At 44.7% G+C, this 25768-nt stretch overlaps 1 protein-coding gene across 4 annotated transcripts in view; it reads left to right on the top strand.

The window, feature by feature from the left end:
* The window catches only part of LOC110496267 (semaphorin-6D), a 96071-nt gene that overhangs the window by 36030 nt on the left and 34273 nt on the right, over nt 1-25768 (top strand). For all 4 annotated transcript variants that reach the window (XM_090208687.1, XM_036952839.2, XM_036952841.2 and 1 more), the window contains exon 3: nt 16201-16343. The gene's annotated coding sequence lies outside the window, so the exon portion shown is untranslated. The remainder of the gene's footprint in view (nt 1-16200; nt 16344-25768) is intronic.

The following is a 25768-nucleotide window of genomic DNA, read 5'->3' as shown; positions in this document are numbered from 1 at the left end:
GGGACTAACAGAACTATTCTACAACAAAGCTCATTGCTTGGAATTGTCTTTGCACTCCTCTGTGTGTGTGTGTGTGTGTGTGTGTGTGTGGTCAATTTGAAACAGAAACCTGGTGACAGGTTGGGTAAACGGCAGCCGTGTGAGCCCTGAGAGTCTGGCTACTTATTCCTCCCGGATCTCAGAATTCCTGCCTAATCCCACATTGGGGAGATGGAGAGCAGATTAAGCGACGGGAAATATCCTTCCAAAAGGCCTATTCCCGCTGCTTTTCCGAGCCCTCGCAATCAGATTTCCGGGGATTTGGACGGTGTCTCCAACCTCATTTCCACCCTCTTGGCTCGTTCGTCTTCAGGGAGCGACGGGAGGGATGCTCCACACGAAGGCACACCCACACACATACTCCCTTGCATGCGCGCACACACACACACACTTGCACACTTACTTGCCCATGCACGCAAGCTTCATTAGTGGATTCAGATATTTCAAATTTGGTTATCAATGAACCTGTGAACTACTTTGTATGTGCAAACTGTACTTAGTTGGGCTTATCCAACTATACAAAATCACAGTTCCAAATGAACTTTGTTGCACAGAGAGTGGTGTCTGTAGGAATCATTTGAAGCGTCAGTCTTTGAGGCTCCCGAGTGGTGCAGCGATCTGAGGCACTGCATATCAGTGCTTTAGGCGTCACTGCAGACACCCCGGTTCGAATCCAGGCTGCATCACATCCGGCTGTGATTGGGAGTCCCATAGGGCGGCACACAATTGGCCCCGCGCCATCCGGGTTTGGCCGGTGTAGGCCGTCACTGTAAATAAGAATTTCTTATTAACTGACTTGCCTAGTTAAATAAAATAAAAAAATATATTGTAAATAAGGTGGCTGTGTGTAGTGCCCGAGGGCTTGTTTACAGCACAGGAGGTTGGTGGCAACTTAATTGGGGAGGATGGGCGCGTGGTAATGCCTGGAGCGGAATCAGTGGAATGGTGTCAAATAGGTCAAACACAAGAGCTGTGTTCGAATACTCATAGTAACTGTACTATTTGTGAGGTAAATTGAGTTTGTACTATGTTTATTGGTCATAGTGTAGATATAGTTAGTATGCCAAAAGTTCCCGGATGTCGTACTACATTCGACAAAATACAAAGTATACAAGCAATGGACTATTTCCGTGCTTTTAGTCCCCATAATGCAATTCTTCCGAAAATGGGCGTGGCTTCACGTTTTCAGATTTTAAGAAAATGGCGGAAAATATGCAGCCAAAGTCCGGCGAGAGCAGATACAAAATCGTTGCGTTAACTAATTATGACAAATGAAAATGTTGACCAATGTAATGACTTTTCAAATAAGTTAGGTTACACGTTATGTTGGCTGACAATTTGTTAGCTACACTATCCTTACGAACCGCATAGCATATCATTAAAGCAGTATGTTCCGGTATGTTAGCTACCTACTGTAACGATAGGTGGCTACTAATACATCAAACTTGCCAGTATATTTACTTCATGCTATCTAATTACCCAACGTTTATTGACTTGATTATTTAGGTTATTCATTGCTTAGCTAAGTGGAATAGTGGTTCGGGTGTGTTCGTAAATTCTCACTGGCTATCTACTGATTTCAGAGCACTCTCGTCTGACTGCCAGAGCACAGAATAACTGATGAATTTACAAACGCCCAACACACGTTGAATGTGGCCAGTCTCAGTAAACATTGGCAAAAAGCGTAATTAAATTGTTGCCAGCAGCACATTTACCAACACTCTGGATAACATGAAAACTGTCTAACCAGCTCTGCTAGGGCGAGTAAAATAGTCAGAGTGAGGTGTTCTCTCATTTGTGTCTCGAAGTAGCTAGCCAGTTAGCTTGGGTGCTTTACTGCCGTTGTGACGGTCAGAACGCTCAGCTCAACCCTACTTCTCGGCCACAGCGTCCAGTGTGTGCGCCGAGACTAGGGAAACGCTCTGAATTTATGAACGGACAATCTGACAATGCCCTTGAATTTATGAACCCCCAGAGCGCACTCTGGCACTCCAGATTAAATTTAATGCTAGCAGGAGGTTGCATAGCAACAGCATCAACCACTAGTTTTACCGCTAGTTTACAGTGTTCTAAAAGGAACTAATAGTATATACTAATTTAAGTATGTAGTATACAGAATGTTAGTATGGGTATTTGAACACACCTAAGGTTTCTGTGTGTTTGATACCATTCCATTTGCTCTGTTCCAGCCAGTATTAAGAGCCGTCCTCCCCTCAGCAGCCTCCACTGCTCTACAGTACTCAAGCCAAGGTACAGGACATTGATCCCCTGACGGGAACACAATGAGAACGTCGTTAAACACCAGGCTAGGTTATCGAGTGGATAGACAGAGGAAATATTTCCCTGCTAGAGGTTTCCCCACCAAAGGAGGTTGTGTGTGTGTGTGTGTGTGTGTGTCTTCATATGTGAGAGTGTGTTCATGAATGTACTTGTGCACATGCCCTTACATATCCTCCTCATCCCTCGCTCCTAAAAAAAACCCAGTCGCCGTCTGATTTAATCTTGAGCCGCTCGCCAAGCCTAATCAAGCTAACCGTCTAATCTCAATAAGAGATTTACTCCAGTCCAGATCAGACTATTCTAGTGCTGAGCAATTAGTGCTTTTTGAGGTCTGTTCGGTTTCTGTTATATACACATAATATATATAATTGTTTTTAATTAGCACTTTTTCGGTTTTAATCATTTTTTGTTAACATGAAATGCATTATGAAATTTAAAGTTTAGAGCGTTTAAATGGAAATTCCAAAGACAAAAATAGTGTACGTTCAATTGCCATAACATAGAAAATATTCCATTGTCTGTCTGTCATGTCCACATTGGGTAAACATCACTAGAAAAATAGGAAGTGACTATAAAATTGTATATGACTTTATTTGCTGACTTTATCATTTTTCATTACTTCGTCAACTCTTCTCTGCTCAGCCAGTAGCATCCAGACCACCATCTGACGTTATCTCTGCCACTACTCCCCATACTGTACTGTCTTTAGCCATCTTATTTAGCTAGCCATCTTATTTAGCTAGCCTCCCTAAGTGTAATGGAGAGCTGTCTGACAAAATCATTTGACTAGTTCTTCAAAGTAGATAAGGCATACTTTCATCAACTGTCTCTATCCCTCCCTCTCTTGTGCAGTCTGTGTGTGTCTAACCTAATGTAGCAGGTGAAAAAGTGGATCCGTCTTTGTCCGAGCCTGAAAGAACAGGTGCAATGGATTATGGTAAATGCAGTTGTTTACAACGTTTCTGAGCTGAACTATATTAGTTGAATATTTGCTTAGTGAAAACTGCAACTCCCTTCCGCCCAGCGCCATACATAGTTCTCGACTTGATTTCTCTCTAGATAAACGGCGCGTTGGGCTCTCAAAAAAAGAATAAATAGAACAAAGTATTTCAAGTAATTGAACCGATGCCGGTCAATTAGTTGTTTAATAACCACAAAAAATACCAGAAATGTTGGTGAATCACTCCGCACTAGACTATTCTAACGCTGTCTCGCCTGTGACTAATCCTGGACTAGAGGGAGCCAAATCAGGGCCTAGTGAGAAGCCCTTATCAGATCCATCCCATAGAGGCGTGTTGCCAGTCTTACCCCCATTCATCGTTACGGGGCTCAGCCTTATCTTTAGGACAGATGTGCCAACCATACAGACTACTGACAGGCCCTTTTTTTTTATGTGCGACAAGTGCAGATTCCAGATCAGATGGTAGCCGTGCCAGGTGAGTGGGTGGGTTAATGGATGGATGGATGAGGGCCAGGGTTAGAATGCACTTTCTCTGTATACAAAAACGGTAAAAACATAGACGGTAATCATAACTATCACTGCACTGTATGAATCCCACAGCATGGCATTGCCTCTTTTAGGAATGTACAACAATTGCATATACTTGCAATTTTTGAAACCTCTTGTAAGACTACCATATTTGGCCTTGACCCCTCCTACGCTGATCACTCATGGTCATGCATGTGCGAGTGTGTCCATGAGCGTGTTTGTGAGTATCTTCACAGACTAACACCAGAGCTTGCACAAGTCCTTTTGATGGTGCGACTGTGAATTCCAGGTTCTGAAAGATTGACACCGTATATTGCACTACTTCCGTGAACGATATAGCTTCCTTCGGGTGTGAGTGTGTGAATTCCTGCTTTTCAGATATCAATAACAGACATAGTGGAAATGTGTTAATGTTTTACGTTTACAACGTTTACACTAGTAGTGTATGTTGGTGTGACAAATACAGTGCATTCGGAATGTATTCAGACCCCTTTATCCACATGTTATGTTACAGCCTTATTCTAAAATGGATAAAACAATTTTTTCCTCCTCATCAATCTACACACAATACCCCACAATGACAAAGCGAAAACCGTAAAAAAAAATTTAAAAAATTGAACAAATACCTTATTTACATAAGTATTCAGACCCTTTGCTATGAGACTCAAAATTGAGATCAGGGGCATCCTGTTTCCATTAATCATCCTTAAAATGTTTCTACAACTTGGAGTCCACCTGTGGTAAATTCAATTGATTGGACATGATTTGGAAAGGCGCACACCTGTCTATGGTCCCATAGTTGACAGTACGTGTCAAAGCAAAAACCAAGCCATGAGGTCCAAGGAATTGTCCATAAAGCTCAGAGACAGGATTGTGTCAAGGCACAGATCTAGGGAAGGGTACTAAGACATTTCTGCAGCATTGAAGGTCCCCAAGAACACAGTGGCCTACATCATTCTTAAATGGAAGAAGTTTGGAACCACCAAAACTGTTTCTGGAGATGGCCGCCCGGCCAAACTGAGCAATTGAGGGGAAAGGGCCTTGGTCAGGGAGGTGACTAAGAATCCGATGGTCACTCTGACAGAGCTCAAGAGTTCCCCTGTGGAGATGGTTGCTCTTCTGGAAGGTTCTCCCATTTATGCAGCAGTCCAGCAATCAGGCCTTCATGGTATAGTGGCCAGATGGAAGCCACTCAGTAAAATGCATATGACAGCCTGCTTGGAGGTTGCCAAAAGGCACCTAAAGGACTCTCACACCATGAGAATCAAGATTCTCTGGTCTGATGAAACCAAGATTGAACTCTTTGGCCTGAATGCCAAGTGTCACGTCTAGAGGAAACCTGGCACCATCCCTACAGTGAAGCATGGTGTTGGCAGCATCATGCTGTAGGGATGTTCTTCAGTGGAAGGGACTGGGAGACTAGTCAGGATCGAGGAAAAGATTAACAGAGCAAAGTACAGAGATCCTTGATGAAAACCTGCTCCAGAGCGCTCAGAACCTCAGTCTGGGTCAAAGGTTCACCTAACAGGACAACGACCCTAAGCACACAGCCAAGACAATGCAGGAGTGGCTTCGGGACAAGTCTCTGAATGTCCTTGAGTGGCCCGGCCAAAGCCCCGAACCCGATCAAACATCTCTGGAGAGACCTGAAAATAGCTGTGCAGTGACACTCCCCATCCAACCTGACATGACTTAAGAGGAACTGCAGAGAAGAATGAGAAGAACTCCCCAAATACAGGTGCGCCCAACTTGTAGCGTCATTACCCAATAATATTTGAGGCTGTAATCGCTGCCAAAGGGGCTCCAACAAAGTACTGAGGAAAGGGTCTGAAAACTCAAGTAAATGTGATATTTCAGTGTTTTTTAAATTTGTATAATTTTTCAAAAATGTCTCAAAACCTGTTTTTGCTTTGTCATTATGGGGTATTGTGTGTAGATTGATGAGAGAAAAAACAATTGAATCATTTTTAGAATAAGGTTGTAACGTAACAAAATGTGGAAAAAGTCAAGGGGTCTGAGTACTTTCCGAATGTACTGTAGCTGGGCAGATTGGATTATTTTGTTAATGTCTGTTTGTGTGTGTGTGTTTGAATCTGTGATTGTGTGCGTATGTGTGTGGGTATGTCTACTGTGTATGCTTGCGTGCATATACAGTATTTATAACATATGATTACAGTATTTGTGTGGTATTAAGACAGGGTTATATATGGGCTAGTAGGACTTAACACTGCTGAGCTGTGTGCATTGTGTATAAGAGGCAGTAAAGCTGACATTATAAAAAGCTCAAAGTAATGGCGCTTAGACCAAATGTGGCCTCTGCTCGATGGTCGGCCGTTCGAGGCTTATTTAATGTAAAACAAGACTGGGAGCTGTGTTAAAGACAGATATCTTTGACGAAATGTTTAAAGAGTACTGGTGGCTGTCCTCCTCAACACTTGATCGCTCGACTAGTCGTTCAATGACAATGGAGCATTTGGCACCTGTTTTATTCCTACGTTGTGACGAACTACTCAATGGATGACACGGAGTTTGGACCACGCAGGATGTGATCCTTGTCACATGAACGTTGTGCGGTCATCGTATACTTTGAATCATCCCCTCGTGGACAGCGTAAAAAAAAGATCCCCACCGGCAAGTTTCTGCTCATCTCGGAGCATTTTATCCATGTCAAAATAGTGCCAGGCTCGTCGGTCCAAGACAACCAGCAGATAACATTTCATGGTCTGTCACACACACCGACACACACAAACAGGTTCTCAGTGTCAGTCCTGGGAGGGTTATGGTTGCCTAACCTCAACCATAAATTAGTCAGTTCCACTGAGCAGCAGAGGAGCAATTAGGTCCACATTCCAGGGTATCCTCGGTCATCCTGTAACCTTTGAACCTCTGGGCCTTGTAGAGACTTGCCAAGCCTGTTGGCATTTTTTGGCCACAGATACACATAGTAAAAAAACACGCACACACTAGGCCTCAGCCCGTGTACTGTAAGCCATCAGTGATTGTGAAAGTGAGGGTCTCCCATCTTAAATGCCTAAACAAGACAAACCATATCTACCACAAGGCAGCCAGTGTAGATGGAGAGGATTCTAGGTGTCTATGTCTCTGGCTCAGCCATGTTTACAGGGAGCATGGAGTGTGTCTACGTGGAAAGGTGGGTGTGGACTAGGGAGGGAACAGCAGGAAGGGAACGGAGAAATGGATAGAGATGTCAAGGTGAGTGGGAGGGCAAAGACGGACAGATGGGGAGGAGGAAAAGAAGCCGAGGCCAGTAGGAGAGGGGGAAGAGCGAGAGCGTTGCTTGTTTATGACATTTGTAGAGATGGAAGACGTGCCATGGGGAGATTAACTGTCTCAAGCCGAGGAATGTTGACTGCAGGAGTTTATTTCCACATATCTACCGATCTGTGTTTCTACACACACCGCCAACACACACACACATGTACTGCCTGAGATTGTTTTCGACCACTATCTTTGCTTTGTCTGGACAGAGAGAAGTACAGCGGGGATTGCGGAGTTGTTTTTAGGGAGGGAGCTATGGGGTAACGTGTTTTGAACAGGAACCTATACTTTAGGGGAGTTTTTACTTGTATTTTACTTCCATGTAAGACTTTCTCCTCAAGTTGGCCCCAGAATCAACATCTAGGCAAAATGTCCCGTTCAAACCAGGAGAAAGCAGTTGTACGGTCTATCCTACACCATGATGGAGGTTCGGATAAATGTTCAATTAAAACTGATTGGGAACTTCAGGTGGTCACAACGGTACATTTCGTCTTCTGCAGAATCCACTACACCTCCTAAGTGATGGGTTTGTGGAAAAAATATATAACTGCTGTCCACTGAAATCTATTGTGAATCTTTTGTGGCACTGTTGTGGATCAGAAGACTCTATAGGTTAGAGTGTGGTGCTAGCGCCAAGGGTGCTTAGTTTGATTCCCGCAAGGGTCACAAGAATAGTTCTAAATATATATTATCATCGTTTAGCAGATACTTTTGGATAAAAGTGTCTTAAATGACCTATTGTAATATGATATTGTATTCCAATGCGACTCAGTTCATCTCTGTTTTTGTGATGTAGCCCTGAGCTCTATGTACAGATAATGTGGATGGGTTTTTGTTGCTGTTGTGTGTGTGTGACTTTTTGTGCGTGTGTATGTAGTGTGTGTGTTTTGCGTTGACGCTGTGTGTTTATACAGGTGACAGCCGGGTGGTGGCGAGGGGCATTTTAGAAGGGTAATGGGATGCATCGGCAGGAGTTTGGGTAAATATCAACGCGTGGGTGTGAATATTCACAGTGGGCCTACAGTGAACGGACACACACACACACACACACACACACACACAGAGGGCTCTGGTTTGAATCTCGTATCTGTCATAGTGCGGAGAGAGCCCTCTTGAAAAAGCGAGCCATAAAGTGGACCCTGTCAACATGGCATGGTCTGAAAAGTGTCTTTGAGACACACTACTCATGATGTCAAGCAAAGTGGATGTTATTGTTTTTTTATCTTCTTTGTCCTATAACCTCCAGACACTGACAAACAAGCCTTGTCACCAGCAGTGGCAAGTTTTGTCAGTCGGCAGCATCTCTATAATGGGGTTGCTAGGAGGAGACCTACTACTCTCTCAGACAATTAGAGCGGTCCCAGGAACACCACAGGAGCCAATTAGAACATGCCTCAAACTCCTGAGGAGCCAACTAAAGGAGGGTGAGTTGTGTGGTGTTGGTGACAATTGTTTTGGTAGCAGTGAGGATTGAGGCAAAGTGTGTGTGTGTTCGAGCCTGCACATGTGTGTCAAGAGAGGACATTCTGATTTAGAGCTTCAGGCTAACCTTCGTTAAGGTTCTCTGTCATCACCTGTGGAAGATATGTCATGGTCTGTGCCAGATTTTTTATTTTTTTTATCTCTCCCAAGTGTGGCGTTCCTTTAAAGGTGCAAGACCAGTTGTCATTTTTATGGTTATATATTTACAATGTAGACAGGTGCACTTCTGCATGTAAATGTTCATTTGTTTGCTATGTCTTTTAATGCAGAACATGAATGTCCCTTGTAACAACGCATTCACAAATTAAGTATCATGATTAATTGTCAGTCATCATGACTAATTGCATGCCTAAACATCTCTGTATCCCTTTAAGAAACATCACAACAACATTAAATATAGGCTTTCTGAGGCACTCAACTCCCAGTGATAGTTTCCCCTCATCCCCTTTAACTCACTAGAGGCCATAATCTCTGCTATAGTCTTATACAGAGATTTACTAAAGCCTTGTAGAGGCTTAGTCGTTTACCAGTAAGTAGACCTAAATCTTTCACAGCATCGTAATAACAATAGGGAGTAGGAGTTAGTCATCCATACACTGATCTAAAGTCAGTTTTGCATGTGATCACTTAATTGTTCATATTTGGATGTGAACAATTTAAGCTGATCTTAGATCTGTGCCTATTGTACCCAGAGCTGATGATAACAATGTCATTTTGCATTTGTTAGTGTTAGGGCTTAGTGGGTTGAGTTGAAAAAAGGACACTATGTGAACGGTGTGATTTATTTAGAATTCAAGGCACACTTAACCAGCATGGCTACCACAGCATTCTGCAGCAATACACCATCTCATCTGATTTGCGCTTAGTGGGACTATCATTTGTTTTTCAACAGGACAATGACTCAACACACCTCCAGGCTGTGTAAGGGCTATTTGACCAAGAAGGAGAGTGATGGAGTGCTGCGTCAGATGACCTGGCCTCCACAATCGCCTGACCTCAACCCAATTGAGATGGTTTGGGATGAGTTGGACTGCAGAGAAGGAAGGAAAAGCAGCCAACAAGTGCTCAGCATATGTGGGAACTCCTTCAAGACTGTTGGAAAAGCATTCCAGGTGAAGCTGGTTGAGAGAATGCCTTGATGACAACTTTGCACAAAGGGTGGCTACTTTGAAGAATCTCAAATATAAAATATATTTTGATTTGTTGAACACTTTTTTTTTGGTTACTTTTTTTTGGTTACTACATGATTCCATTTGTGTTATTTCATTGTTTTGATGTCTTCACTATTATTCTACAATGTAGAAAATAGTAAAAATAAAGAAAAAACCTGGAATGAGTAGGTGTCAACTTTTGACTGTGTGTGTAGACACACATGCGTGTGTCCTCCCCACTTCTAAAATCAAAGTTGCGCCCCTGCTTTTACTCACTTCTTAATTCCCATGGACACATATCAAATTAGTGTAGTGGAGGAATACAACTTATTAATTATGTAGTACAATAGAGAAATCATGCAGAAAGTACCCTACACAATCGCAAAGCACCTGAAATATATTCACATGCGCGCCGCACACAGCCTAGTTTCAGCGGAATATCATCTGCAGGCAGCAAGAGCGCACAGCTCTCAACTGGTTTTGGCATGGCGCAGCTCACAGAAGAATGACATCGGTAGGGTAGGTAGGAAAGACATTTCAACTTAGCATTTACTGGTAGATATTATAACTAAGACAACAATGGGTATGCAAACAAGGCATTGAAAAGGTTTAGTCCAAGGTCTTAGTTAGTAGGCTATTTGTGATGCGCAATTCAGTCGTCATGCCCTGTTTGCATCAGGGACCCAGGCCACCCAATCAGATTGAACAAAGATGATACATTATTACCAAAATACTCCTCAGCACCCGCCCCCCCCCCCCCCCGACAGAACATCACATTTTTTGTTGTTTTTCTACAATAAAAAAAGTGTGATTTTGAGAGGGCAAAACTGAAAAATATATAGGAAAACAAATGTAAAAAATATATAGGAAAACACAGGATTCTTCAGGCCCGCCTTTCCTTCGCTGGGCAGGCCATTTTGGCAATTTTAATATACCCACTTCTCCAGACTCCACGACACCACTGCATAGGGCCGAATGAAAGACAGCAGCCACACACAGCATCGCTCAGACATAATAAGCCAGTAGGTCCTAATCTTAATCATAAGACTACAAAAACACAACCATTCGGCATTTCCCAATCGAAATGTAAAGCTATTACTTCCCGTTGAAAAAAAAAAAAACTTCACGTTGAGCACACAAGTTTACCGGTGACCTAAAGTGATGCGCTATGGAGTTTATACTTGAGCGTTCAATGAACTGTACGGTGAAACTCTAGGCATAATACGTTTTTCATAGGATATAAGTTGTGGACCAGCCCGCATGAATGTGTGTGAGCTATATACTCATAAGCATATTTGGTACACTAGTTATGCACGTCTACCCACGTACAAATATGCACAAATATTGCACGATACACATAAAATGGCCCTCTTGTGAGTGGTTGCATCTGAAACCGGTCTCTGGGAATTAGAAACACAATTCTCCATAAGTCACAAAAGCAACCATAGAGACACGTTCATAAAGACACACACACACCTACGCACAAACAGTTAGCCTGCGTCCTTAGACATCTGTAATCTGTCTGATCCAATTAGCCAATTCCATCAACAGCCGTAGAGAGAGAGGGGGAGGGTTCCTGGGCAACAACCGCCTTGAGCCTTCGCTCCAGGCAACACAGAGGCACCCACTCCACCTCACCAGTGGGTCTTCAATTAGTTCTGCCTGGCTACTCCCTTGCTCTGTTTCTTTATCTCTCTCGCTCCCTCTTCTTTCTCCCTCTTTCTCTCTCCCTCTCCCCTATCTCTGCTTCTCTGCCACTCTTCTTCATCTCTGTCTGCACTCTTCCACCGCTCTCTCGTTATTCTCTCCTCCTTTCCTTACACGCACTCTTCTCCTCGTCTCCCCTCTTCCTTCTTATGACGTCTTTGTTTATCCTCTCTTCACATCTTTTCCTGCCTCTCCCTCTCCACCCTCCCTCCTCTCCTTTAATTTTGACAATTTCCCTGCATCAAAAATACTGTCCCCCCCCCCCCTCTTTTGGACTGCAGTATATGAGAGTTATGGAGAGATGTGGCAACAAAAGAGCTTATGAGACCTTGCTTTGTTCATCCCCTTATCACAGTTTGCCCCATAATTGGGGTTAATTGCTCAGTCCCGATTTGACATCTTGTTCAAGCCCTTACTGTTGGAATGCATCCTCCCTTAAGTTTGTTCCATTGGAAGAAAAAACGTTATGTTTATACATTCGGAGATATGGATGAACTCTGAGTGTCTGCCTGCCTGCCTGTGTATGTCTATGACCATGTCCATTGTGTCTCTGTTCGCCCGGACATTGTTTGTCATCAGGCAGTAAGCCATTCTGATTACCCAGCTGACGATAGTGGGCAGTGAAAGCGCATGACGTCTTTGTCTCGTTGCTACCGTGTGTAGTCTCCTGCGTTGTCCCAAATGGCATATCCCAGAGTTAACACAGACAGACAAACCCATGGAAAACAGAGGGGTCCTGGGATTAACCCCTGTGGCACTCTGTTACTAAATTAACCCCTTGAATAACCCACCCACCATTGTAAAAACGTCAAAACCACCCCCAAAGGGTCTGTAGGGTTATCCTTGACCTTGCTGCACTCCACTTTACTACGGTTGTAATCCCAGCAGTGATTCAGCCAATCAGCTCCTTCCCTTCAGCTGACCCCCACGTCGTTGTAGTAGAAGTGCTCTGAGGGGAGTGGCTGTGATGGCTCTAGAGTGTGTGTGGGGGAGAGGGGCTTCTGGAACATGTGAAGCTCTGCTGTGTGTGTGTGTGTGTGTGTGTGGTGTGTCCGTTTCCCTCAAGTATGACTGGGGGGAGGGCGTTTCGCCTATTCTGCAGTGATGACATTGATTCTTATTAAACCCTGTTAAAGCAGAGGTCTCTCACTACCTGTTACCAAGGGCAACCAGCAAATGGCTTCCAGAGGGGCTGAAATGCGTAATCTCCGTCGGACACGTTCGCACATGCACGAAGGTGCATACACACAAACTCATTTCAATAGACGTTCTCTCCCCTCTGAGTCCCATCCGCAAAATATCAGCGGGGATCGTATCATTAGTGCTCTGTAGTGTGGAGTAGTAACGTTCCTCCTGTGATGAAACGCTCTTCGCCATGTTTTGTGAGTAATCGGGAATCGTTACGGTTATCCCACAAGGATGTTCAGCACTGTTCATTGGAACTGATGTCTTCTGTGACTCCGAACAGACTGGAAATCCCCTGACTGGTTGGGAGTCATTTTATTGATGTGCTCGTTTCAGAACAGGAAGTGAGGTCACGCCAATTGGTCACAAGTGACGGTTCCGACCTAACTGTCAGGCTGTTGGGCAGCCATGGAGGAGAAGTGATGAAAAAAGAAGACGAGACCGAATCGGAACAGAGGGGAATAAATGAGTGAAGGTATAGAACGCTGGAGAGAAAGTGAGACCGGGTTGAGACGGGGAGAAAGTCAGGAGTCCTAATACAAACCGAAGGACCGGCGAGGAGGGCCTGTTTGAGAAAGAGGGATGGACATTTAAAGGGGAGAAGTTGAGTGGAAAGGAAAAGAGAGGAGGAGGAAGGAGGAAGGAAGCAGAGGTTTTCATTAGGTGTGAGGGGGAGTGGAGTCAATGAATCATGGCCTAACGAGGATGAGCCTCATTACGACCCGGTGTTGCCACGGGGACAGATTGAGAAAATGGACTTGGTTAAGGCAGGCCGGGATACTCGTTAGAACTCATTAATCATTGGTCACAACCATGTCTGCTAGCTTCTTGAGGAACCATCTTTGTTCTTGAGGGGCACATTGAGAGAAGTGTAGCTGTAGTTTAAGTCAGATTGAAGAGGAGATGGGCTCGAATATAAATGAGAAAATGGGCACCACGGAATTAGAAACTAAAACAAGCGGGGGAAAAAATAGGTGCTCATACACCCAGCCACATCATTTCTGAACATTGGACTAATTCAGAGTAATGTTTCTGGGGCACTTATTTGTCTTTGCACTCGCGTTAGTGGAAGTCTGAGAGACTCCATTAAAAAGTCAAGGGTATACTCCGCATTGAGCCCTATCATTTCAAACTTGAAAAACTTTAATTGAATATGGATGAGCAAAGAAAGTTGAGCAAAGACACGGTCATCGCACAAGTTATTATCTGGATAGTCTTATTTAGTAAATAAACTTGTACTCATAGCTGATGAAAAATCAAACATGGCTCAGCTTAGTCAGCTAGAGTGTGTCCACCCGGAGAGATGCTGTGGACGTCTGTTTGTCAGGCTACGCTCTCTTTTTGCTGTTAGTTTGGGCTTAAAAAGCTGAAATCAGATGAACTCTCTGTAGTGACTTTGTAGCGAAGTATAAAATACACACACCTGTAACTGCATCAGCCAATTGGAAACCTCTTTTTGGGACTGCAGCCTCCTTTCTCAGAATCTTCTTGTACGTAGATTTGTCTGTCCGCCCTGTTTGAGCTTAACCTTTCTTCACCTGTTCTCCTTTTCCTGTCTCTCATAACCATTTTCCCCAGTCAATTATTCTCTTTATTGCGGATGTCTTTCTCTCTGCCACTTATTCATCCTTATTCACCCCCCCCCCACCCCCCCACCACCACCACCACACTTCTACATCATTCTTTCATATTTCCATTTTCTTTACCTCTGCATCACCCCATTTCTGCCTGCTCTCATTCTCTGCCTCTATCTCTCTGCCTCGCTCTCTCTGCCTCGCTCTCTCTGCCTCTCCCTTTATTTATTGGTCTTTGTCTCAGCTCATGGTTAAATCCAGATAGATTCCCTGTAGACATGCTGGCCATGAGAGGTAGCTGTCACAGGCACGCCCTTTTACGCAATCATTCTCTCAGATCGGTGTCCTTATTGTAGATTTATTTTTCACTGCCTTGCCTAGAGGGAAACTGGAATCAACTTGAAAAATGGCTCCATTACCCAAGCGTTCCAGGACCGGTAGTATGTCCAGTCTTTGGAAGGACTAGAGATATGGCCAAGCAAGCTGCATTGATCTTTGTCCTAACATACCATTATTTTCTCCCAAAGTCAAACCGCTCACAATAAATCACCAAAATGCATCAATGGAGTAATTCATTGTCCCCCCCCCCCCCCCCCCCAACTCCAGATAGCTGCCTGGTATCAGCCAAACATACAATGCATCCAGTAGTCAAACAACCTGACAGACAACTTGTTTAAGCATGCATCAAACAGTCAATGAGGTTTGTCAAATACAGTACAAACGACTCCCGTTGTGATGGATTATTTATTTATTTATTTATTTAATGACGGAGGGATTTTGTGACTTGATGTACAACATAAAATCAAACATTGGCAGTGTAAAAAGACCACACAGTGAACACCATTGTCGTGGAATAAGCGATATAAACAAAGGCATTTGTCTAAAATGAAAGGGCCAGCGGAATGAAGAGAGGGGCTGTACTTTGGGTAAAAGAGTGATGGATAAAGAGACTGTAGATCAACAGAAAGGCAACAACCGGGCTCGTTGTGGAATCTAAAAATGATCTGTATTACAAATCCTGACTCGGAGGAAGTCGAGCTGACGGACAGATTGAGAATGGGAAAGGCATCAGAGGGTGAAATGGGGGGGGGGGAAGCGGCATATCAGGATAAAACCCTCAAACATTGTTTTGTTGGAGAAAGGACAAGATAAAAAGGCAGCGACGGGGTAATACAGACAGATGATGGATCATAACAATAGGGCCATTACGAGGCCTGAGGGCCTAGAGCCTTTCCATTCGTCTCTTATTCAGCTTCCTATTGGCCAGGTGGTCTCTCTGGGTTGCCGTTGCCACGGTAGCAGGTTTGCGCTATGGCCTCACCTCAGTGGTCATGTTCCTCTCTGGTAAGATTAGATTAGAGTGCCTCAGCCAGTCTCCTGTGGGGCGCCGCTGTGTGTTTTAACTCTGGAGCTCACGCTCGTTAGTCAAGTTAAATTATAATTGGACCAAGGCTTCGTTTCAAACAAATCTGATTAGTAAAGGTTATTCAACAAAAATAAAACGTTCCCTCCAGTAAAAATGGTCAAATCCAGGAAATAGGCTACTTTTAACATGATTGTTTTTGTTTTAATAGTGATCTAATAGCACGGTAAGGAAGGATGCTATTCTAATGATAGTTATTTTTATATTTTTTGGGAATGAATGGTTAAATTTGCAGACAGGCAGATTGTGTCGTCATTTTATGATCGAGATCTGTTTACGTGGATGTCGTCAGTCAAACCTAATGCCACTGACCGACATTCCCCACTAATAGGGGACCATGTTGAGGTCACCATTGAAGTTGAGTCAACCACTCTTGCCCTCCATTGCGCCCCAAACAGATGGATTTGTCAATGTTTGTATGCTGATTACATTAGGAGGCCCTCTCTCTCCCACTCTGTCTCCCTAACGACAATCACAAACCCTGGATTGGACGGTCAGAGGGGTGAAGCGAAAATGAGACGGGGCCATTTTGTTGTGTGTTTAGAAAAGTCCACGTTTCTGATATAAATGTTGTTCTTCTTGTCATCACAGGACTTGGCTGAGGACCACTCTGCGGGGGTCCACCCCCACCTCCCTCTCTTCTTTCTGAACCATTGTTTCTTCTACTCCCTGTGAACTTCGACGACAGTGACTGATTGCACGCTGCATCTGCCAGTCTCCGCAGGTTCAAGACTGTGAGTATCAACGAGTTTCCCTCCTATTGCAGGACGGTTAGATTTCTCATTGAGCTCAGGGGAGCAGTAGGTAAAAGCAATAGCACCATGGGAGAGGGCGTCTTGGGTGATTGAATCTCTCAGCCCGGTGATTTTTGATTTCGTTATGTACTTTACTTGATCAGCAAAGTCCCAAAGTATTGTAAGCCCCCTATTGCAATGCCGATCACAACATTGATGCAGTTACTGGTGCAATATCTAAATTGGCAGCACTTGTATAAGCTCCGGAGACATATGGTTAGCCAAGTCAATTGTGTGTGGCCCTAACGATATTACTCTGATCTCTCTCTCTCTCTCTCAATGTTGTCACTAGGGCTGGGAATTGCCAGGGACCTCACAATACGTTTTTATCACGATACTTAGGGGCCGATACGATATGTATTGCGATTCGATACTGTGATTTTTATTTATTCATTGCGACTCGATGTTCCAAACATTATTGCTCAACGTACATGTGCTGCAGAGGGACAGGAGAGCCATGAGAAAACAGGTTAGCAAACAGGCTGTGGAGAGGTTCTAGTTTCGGACAGACGGGTCTCCTCGCGGATCTCGTACTCCCATCAGCCATGTTGGCAGAATCCTTTGTGTGGGAATGAATGGGACTGCTGCACTGTCAGGTGTGCCGAGGTTGGCTTTGTGCAGGGAAGGTTGCTGAGAGTAAAGGTGAAAATAGACATGGTAACAGTCAGAGGTACGGGTAGACCATTCAGCCCAGGTGTGAGGAAACCCTGTTAGTTTTGGGCCAGAGTGTTGACGAGTTGTCAGTCATTATTCCACAGCAATTCATTTTTAGTCAGTATTTGGATAGAATGTTGGCTCACCTGAATTTTCAGCTGGGCTTACGGTTTCTGACTAAATGGAAAAGCATGCTAGATGATTCTCAAATGTAATTGCAGGGGTAGTCTTTCCTCACTCACACCCAGCTGAGTGGTCAACATAGGGTCACTTTTAAATAATTTGATAATGGGGCACACCTTGAACAGAAAGGGAGGACGTTGACATTATTCTGACCCTGTATAGAATGTCCACTTTTTACTTTCTGAATATTGTGTTTGTTTGATTATGGGGTTTTCACATGCACTCTCCAAAGTTTTCTTTTTGTCACACAACACAATGCCACATATGTCTCCAAGTTTTGAGGGAGAGTGCAATTGGCATGCTGACTGCAGGAATGTCCACCAGAGCGGTTGCCAGAAAATTGAATGTCAATTTCTCTACCACAAGCCACCACCAATGTCGTTTTAGGGATTTTGGCAGTACATCCAACCAAATCAAATCAAATGTATTTATATAGCCCTTTGTACATCAGCTGATATCTCAAAGTGCTGTACAGAAACCCAGCCTAAAACCCCAAACAGCAAGCAATGCAGGTGTAGAAGCACGGTGGCTAGGAAAAACTCCCTAGAAAGGCCAAAACCTAGGAAGAAACCTAGAGAGGAACCAGGCTATGTGGGGTGGCCAGTCCTCTTCTGGCTGTGCCGTGTGGAGATTATAACAGAACATGGCCAAGATCTTCAAATGTTCATAAATGACCAGCATGGTCGAATAATAATGAGGCAGAACAGTTGAAACTGGAGCAGCAGCACGGCCAGGTGGACTGGGGACAGCAAGGAGTAATCATGTCATTCACAACCGCAGACCACGTGTAACCACGCCAGCCCAGGTCCTCCACAGCCAGCTTCTTCACCTGCGGGATCATCTGAGACCAGCGACCCGGACAGCAGGTGAAACTGAGGAGTATTTCTATCTGTAATAAAGCCCTTTTGTGGAAGGAAACTGATCTGATTGGCTGGGCCTGGCTCCCAAGTGGCTGGGCCTGGCTCCCAAGTGGGTGGGCCTGGCTCCCAAGTGGGTGGACCTATGTTCTCCCAGGCCCCACCCATGCCTGCTCCACTGCCCAGTCATGTGAAATCCATAGATTAGGTATTCATTAATATATTTCAATTGACTGATTTCTTTACATGGACTGTAAGTCAGTAAAATCATATTTCTTTGCATATATACAGTACCAGTCAAAAGTTAGGACACACCAACTCATTCCAGGGTGTTTCTTTATTTTTACTATTTTCCACATTGTAGAATAATAGTGAAGACATCAAAACTATGAAATAACACATATGGAATCATGTAGTAACCAAAAAAGTATTAAACAAATCAAAATATATTTGAGGTTCTTCAAAGCGGCCACCCTTTGCCTTGATAACAACTTTGCACCCTCTTGGCATTCTTTCAACCAGCTTCATGAGGTAGTCACCTGGAATGCATTTCAATTAACAGGTGTGCCTTGTTGAAAGTGAATTTCTGGAATTTATTTCCTTAATGCGTTTGAGCCAATCAGTTGGGTTGCCTCCTCAGTATGTAGCTACAGCAAGAAAGGTGGGTTCGGAGTCAGCTTCACGGCAAAAAATGTGACACGAATCGACGTTCCTACCTCCTCTCCACGGCTGCGATCGAAGAGTCAGGCAGGGGAAACCATGGGAACTGTCACCTCCTTATATCCCTCAGAGGAGGAGACGGTCACGGAGTCTTAGCACATCGATCCCCAGGTGACAGGCCAACCATTGGGCTTAATGACAAAATACTCACAAAGCCGCTACTGCTGTGTAGAGCGCTGTGTAGACTGCTGCATAGCTTTAAGTTACATTTTTATGTTTTTTTGTTGTTTTTTTCCCAATAACCCAAGGGGAGTTGCAACATCAATCCTCATTCATACTTGTTTCATGCTGGCCATATAATAGCACAGGTAGATGGAAAATGAGGAGACAGTATGAAAAGGACCAGCCTTTTGCCCAGGTTTCCATCTGGAGATTGTAAACGGAGTGCTTTGGATCATTTCTCAAGATGTCTTTCTACTGCAGTACAAGTGCCTGCCTTCTTGATAAGTGGCTAAGGCGCTGCTGCCGCTCGCAAGAAATGCCCAAGGACACTGACACCAGCTCTTAAAGACCATGGTTTCGCTTACTGCTCTTAAAATGGCGCGTTATGGATTTCTGAATAAACACCAGCCCACCTATTGAGGAGAGGCCACCGCTGAAGGTTAGAAGACATAAGCTCTGTCTAACACTCAAGTTGCCATAGAAACGTCAAACTCCATTTAAATCCAAAGAGAAAGAGTGGAGGGAGGGTGTAAGGGGGAGGATGAAGACATGGAGAGCGGAGAGAATGCAAAAGAGCAAATGGGAGAAAGAGGAGGACGACTTGGTGTGAAAGAGGGAAAGGCACTGTATAGCGATAAGGGGAAAGATGGCTTTCGATGCATGTGGCTAGATGAGATCTCGGGACAGCAATGGTGGTGATAACAGGCACTTAGCTCTCACACTCTAGCACCTGGAGCTGTCCAATAATGCACCTCTATGCTGACACAGAACAGCACTGGAGGTCAAAGTATCGATTCCCCAGCAGACGGCTGTCCAGGGAAAGAGTGACCGCAGAAACCCAGCTCTGGGATGTCCTCACCACGGGCGCGACATGACCTTTTTCTCAAAGTGCCGCAGAAGGGGAACTGAAGGTATCCAATTGCTTCACACACACATGCATACATCCACTTGCTCTGACACACACACACACTGTGAACACCAATCACTCTAAACCTTGCTAAAGTCTCACAGGGCTAGTTGTTAGGTGGCATGCCCACCAGGGAGCAGAGCCCAGAAAGAAAAGCACTTCTGTGATGCAAAGCCCTCTCGCTTGGTAATCACTCCCATGTCTCACTGTTGCTTTCAACACCCCCCAATTATCGCTGTGTCAGCCGGTCCGGTCGAGTATTAGGGACACTAAAGACTGGCCTATTTTTAGAAGAAAGGGGGCCACAGCTCCTGTCCCTATGGGCTCACAGACACACGCCGAGAAACAGTGAAAGGAGACTTAATAGGAAAATAGAGCAATCTATGGGCTCGCACGAACACACACTTGCTGGACACAAAGAGATACCGTTTGTGAGAAAGTGTGTGTAAGGCTCAGACGTGGACTCTCGGGAAGGTTGCAGATTCGGGTTGTTTCAGGAGAATGAGAGCTTGCGTTTATACCTGCGAGGACGGTCAATCCGTTTTATTTGTGATAGCTCTACTATCACCAACAGTGTTGTAGAAGCTTGGCTGCGTACAGAAAGACAATGTCATTCTTTGTTGACAAAGTTCATATGGCCTAGATGAGACTGGTACAGTAAGTAGCTGGCTGCTCGGAGGAGGATCAATGTGTTTGGAACTGTCCTGGGATCAGAAGCCAGGGTCGTATAACATTGTACGACATGCATGGTGTTATGTTGTTCTGAGTACAGGGCGATCAAAGAAGTGGACCAAAGCGGTAGGCCGAGGTGAGCGGGGAGGAAGCAAAGTGGCATGGGGAGAGAAACAATAGAAATACAATTTGAGTTCCAGACCGACGATTCGAGTTCCAGACCGACGATTCGAGTTCCAGACCGACGATTCGACTTCCAGACCGACGATTCGAGTTCCAGACCGACGATTCGAGTCCAACAGATCCAAATAAGAAAGCGTGATGATTGAAGATAGGGAAGCATAAGAAAGGGCATTGGAAGAGAGAGCGAGTGGGGATGGAGAAAGATTGCAGAGAGAAGGGAGGAAGTGGGAAAAAAAGAGGGAGGGAGAACGAGGGACCCTCCAGTCCTGCTTCTGATCTCTCCCTGAAGATGAGTGAGGGCCTATTTTAAACCCCTTCATCTGTCTAATCTGACGTTCATCTTTCGCCTCTTTTCTTTAGCCACCGTCGCTTATTGTTCAGCGTCCTTGATTTAATTGAGAATCTCTTTCAAACAGTTTAATAACAGCCTCTTGCCCTTCCCCTGTTTTCTCACTGACAATCGAATAGAATGACTTTGATGCGATTTGAAAACAGAGTACACCCCCCCCCCCTTTTATTTCCAATGTGGAATTAATTGTCTCTTCCCCAAACAATAAATCATAAAATGATAGCTCTGAATCATAGTGACTTGATAATTTCTTGAGCCCTGCTCTCTTAAAGCTGTATGTTCTTACATTTGCATGGAACACACTTTAGAGTTATGCCTCTAACTTGACCCTCTTGAGGGCAACCGGCACAGGCTTTCGACATATCAAACATATCAAATAAAAATAAACGTACCTCCTTCCTTCAGGCAACATTGGTTATTTCTTTCCGCTAGCTGTTCGTTTGATGCAACCCCCCCCCCCCCCCCCCCCCTGTCCCCAAAGTGGTTCTGGCCTTGGAGTCGCCTGGGGAAATTCCATAGATGACGGCCAAGAGAGACGAGAAGGGCAGAAATAGAGTTTGCGGAGGGCAAAGGAATGCGACGTTAAGCCCACAGTGTGTGTTTCTAAGGGGCTTGATAACACAGGGCTTATGTTACCACTCCACCTCCCCTCTCACTGTACCCTATTGCCCAAAAGGCTACGCCCTCCGTGCCAGAGAGAGAATATGAATGGGAGTCATTGATTGATATGAATAGTGTTGTGTTGGTCAAGTTGCACACAGATGGACACTCGCGCGCACCATACGCATGCACGCCGATATACACACACCTTCACACAGCCAATGGATCCCCCATCCTTCATGAGCGATGGCTCTGCAGCTCTCTACTGCACACAGAGTAATGAGAACTTCAGGTCTGTGGAGCCCAGTGCATTTATCACATGCTCACACTTAATGGTCCCTCTGCCAAGGCTTAGCACCACGCCTGCAAGCCGCCCGCTACAAACAGGACTGTTTGTCTCCCCCGTCTCTCTACAGCTGTGTGGACGTGTTTGTGTGTGTGGTTGGGAGTGTACTCTCACTGTTGATTAACACTTTCTCGCTCTTTCTCCTGTGGTCTCTCTCCAAAGCACTGCTTTCTTTCCTCATTTCATCCATCTCTCCATCCCTCCCTCTCTCTCTCCCCTCTGTGTCTCTTTTCTAGGAGAGAAGGCTCTTTTGGTGTTTGTCCTTCAGCATGACACCAGGCAATGAAAGATGGCTGCTGGATTAGCTGTCATGATGAAAGCTTATCCCAGTTTTTCTCTCACGGTCCAGTGCCTTGTTTCAAGGCACTCTCTCTATGCTGAACAAAAATATAAATGCAACAATTTCAACGGTTTTACTGAGTTACATATAAGGAAATCGGTCAATATAAATAAATGAAATGGACCCTAATCTATGGATTTCACATGACTGGGCAGGGGTGCAGTCATGGGTGGGCCTGGGAGGGCATAGGCCCACCCACTGGGGAGCAATCAAGAGTTTTTCCCAGCATAATGACTTTATTACAGATATAAACACTCAGTTTAGTCAGCTGTCCAGGTGGCTGGTCTCAGACGATCCCACAGGTGAAGAAGCTGGATGTGGAGGTCCTGGACTGGTGTGGTTACACGTGGTCTGCGGTTGTGAGGCGGGTTGGACGTACTGGCAAATTCTCTGCTTATGGTAGATAAATTAACATTCAATTCTCTGGCATCAACTCTGGTAGACATTTCTGCAAGTCAGCATTTTAATTGCACGCTCCCTCAACTTGAGACATCGTAGTATTGTGCTGTGACACAAAACTGCACATTTTAGTGGCCTTTTATTGTCCCCAGCACAAGGTGCACCTGTGTAATGATTGTGCTGTTTAATCAGCTTATTGATATGCCACACCTGTCCGGTGGATGGATTATCTTGGCAAAGGAGAAATACTCACTAACAGGGATGTAAACACATTTGTGCATACACCTCTCTCTGTGAAGGACTCTTAAGAGCAAGCATTCACACACAGTGAATTTCTTTGTTGTATATCAAGACAACTGAACAGAGATTTGTGTTATCTGTAGGCTGATCTCCACCAAATCCATTTTAGGCCTATTGAGCCAGAGGGATGATCTTGCTGAGGAACAGGCATTTTGACCTGGTTTTCCTCTCTCCTAGAAACCATTTGTGATAAGCAGCCTTTGTCTTGCCATGCGTTTCGGTTAATAACATGCCAGACGGTACCCTGTAATGTCTGTAAGGTGCCATTACAATGTAAGAGCATGCACAATGATTAAGTACTTCACCGTGGCGTAAAGCGTCAGGAAGCGAGTAGACGAGGTTGTGGCATTTTACGGTGCCTAGCGCTGTATTCAAAATGGAGGGCTTAAAAAGTGCACAGATAGATCCCATTGATTCATAACCTGTGAATTTACATAGGCTGCGTTTAAAATGGAAAATCACTCGTACAAAGTGATCGATCTATTGTGTCAGGAGGATATCGGGAAGCGGTGAGCTCAGCTTTGTACCAAACCCTCTCCTTTCTGCTTTACTACTTTATCCTGGAGGAAAGGATTCTCCAAAGCCTCTTTGTGGAAATACAGAACTCCAGACTCAGCAACGACTGGTCTTTGATTCCTTCATAACCCCCCCCCCCCCCCCCCCCCCGCTCTCATCATTCTGTTAGATCAGTGGTCAGGCCGTTTCTCTATTTTAATTTGTGGCAAAAAGTTAATATGTGTCTTTTGAAACAATGTATTTTCTGTGCTTCCCTCTTTCATCTCATGTTTACTAGATTTGGTTTCTTTGTACTGTCTCCAATTTTTTGATAAACAAGGCTATTTATTATCATCTTTGTGACAGAACAGGCAAATACCTCTGTTGCCAAGCACAAAAGCCTTCCGTTGTTAAGTGAGAAACACCAAGAAGCATGGCTGAGAGGGGAGAAACTGAGAAAATATGCATTTACAATCACTCAGTGTTTGTTTGAGCTTTGAGTGTTTATGAAAAACAGGGCGAGACAGGGAGAGAATGGAAGAAACCGATAGACCCGGTGAGAAAATAAAAACAAAGCCCTGTTGAGAAAAACAAAGAAATGGAGACCAAGGGAGAAAAACAAAGCAGGCGCACAAGACAAGACACAGACCTCACATTATCCTAAAACGATCCTGTCTGGGCCTGGCGGTTTCTGGTGTGCGTGGTAGAGCTGACGCTGTGATGCTCAGAGGAAAACGCTGGCACTCATCTTCAAAAGGCCTCCTAATGATCCCTGAGGGCTGTGAGAGGAAATGGAGGAATGAGCACAAAATGAGCCGCAGCCCACCAAAGCCGCTGACCACTGGGATATTCCCAGGTCGCGCCAGGGTTCCGTGACGGATCTTGTTTCTGCCGCCAAAGCCGATACTTGGATTTTGCCGGGTGGGTGGCAAGTGGCTAGGAAGAGATTGGCAGCTGACTTGCATAGCAAAGGGGCTAGCCGTGTCCCATGGATCATCAGAGCCCGGGGAAAGAGCAGTGCAAGACACACACACACAATTGAATACTGAGCTGTAACGCACACAGCTGCCAACTCCATCAATTCATACACGGCCACTGATCAAGCTTCATTCAGAAAGGTTACTCAAGTTCAACACGAGCAATGGCCAGTACCATCTAATCAGTAATCCTGTGGAAAAAAATATATGTTTTGTTTTACATAGAACACGCAGCCATTGATGTGTGCTACGGACAACATTGATTTCTCTGAGCCCAAACATCGTGCTCGTAAGCAGAAACGCATGCAATGCCACCAGTTATTTTAATGACCACTCGTAACGCAACTGACGATGTGCATTTAGATGACATCAGAGGGCATGTGCATTTAGATGACATCAGAGGGCATGTGCACTTGATTTGTTTCATTTTCAGGCTCAGGTTCGTTCAACCCATCGTAAAACGGACCCATGCAGTGTAGAAATGTTCAACCTGATTTTTATATGCCTGGATCTTTCAGTCAATATATCAATGCCACACTTGCTTTTTGGTGCACTTGGGGTTTACAGGTCCCAGTACAGTTGTAAAAGTGTATTTGAATGGTTGCCAAGCTCCACACACACATACAGCTCTTATTTGCTGTGTGCGTGTTTGATCAGCCCTGAGTGTGATATGTTAGTGCTTGCCTCAGATTGTTTCACTGATAATATTCTCAACTGTTCACAGGGCATTATGCTAATTTAGCGAAATGTTTCGACGTGCCCGCACATACAGGACGAGATAAGATTACTTGAAATCTTTGGGAACAGACTTAAACTCCTCTTCAGACTCTGCAAATACTGGAAATATAAGTTGAAAGTACAGCACTAGTTCTGTGTCATCAAGCTCCATTTCCTATTTGATGATGAAATGGTAGTAGATCATCATAGAGTCCACATACTCCGTAAGAGTTTGTTGCTAACATCGTCATGCCATTGCTATCCTTCCTGTCCCTTCATTCATGCTCTATGCCAGTTGATCTGGCCGTTCCAAGGCACATTTTTTTTGTTGCCTTCAACACACCCTGTCTCTGATCATCTGTGAGCCACGGTGTCTGCCAAGGTTCCGTAAAGTTCAGCCATGTTAGCGGCCACCAGCACCATTAGGGGCCAACCACCGCTTTTCACGGAACCTTTAGGCTGTTGAAAGATTTCCTTGGACAGGGACTGCCCACCACAAGGAAC

Source organism: Oncorhynchus mykiss, chromosome 18 (assembly GCF_057628025.1).
Source record: "Oncorhynchus mykiss isolate SJ-2025 chromosome 18, ASM5762802v1, whole genome shotgun sequence".
NCBI classification, from domain to species: domain Eukaryota; kingdom Metazoa; phylum Chordata; class Actinopteri; order Salmoniformes; family Salmonidae; genus Oncorhynchus; species Oncorhynchus mykiss.
This window is presented reverse-complemented; position numbering and strand designations above follow the sequence as displayed.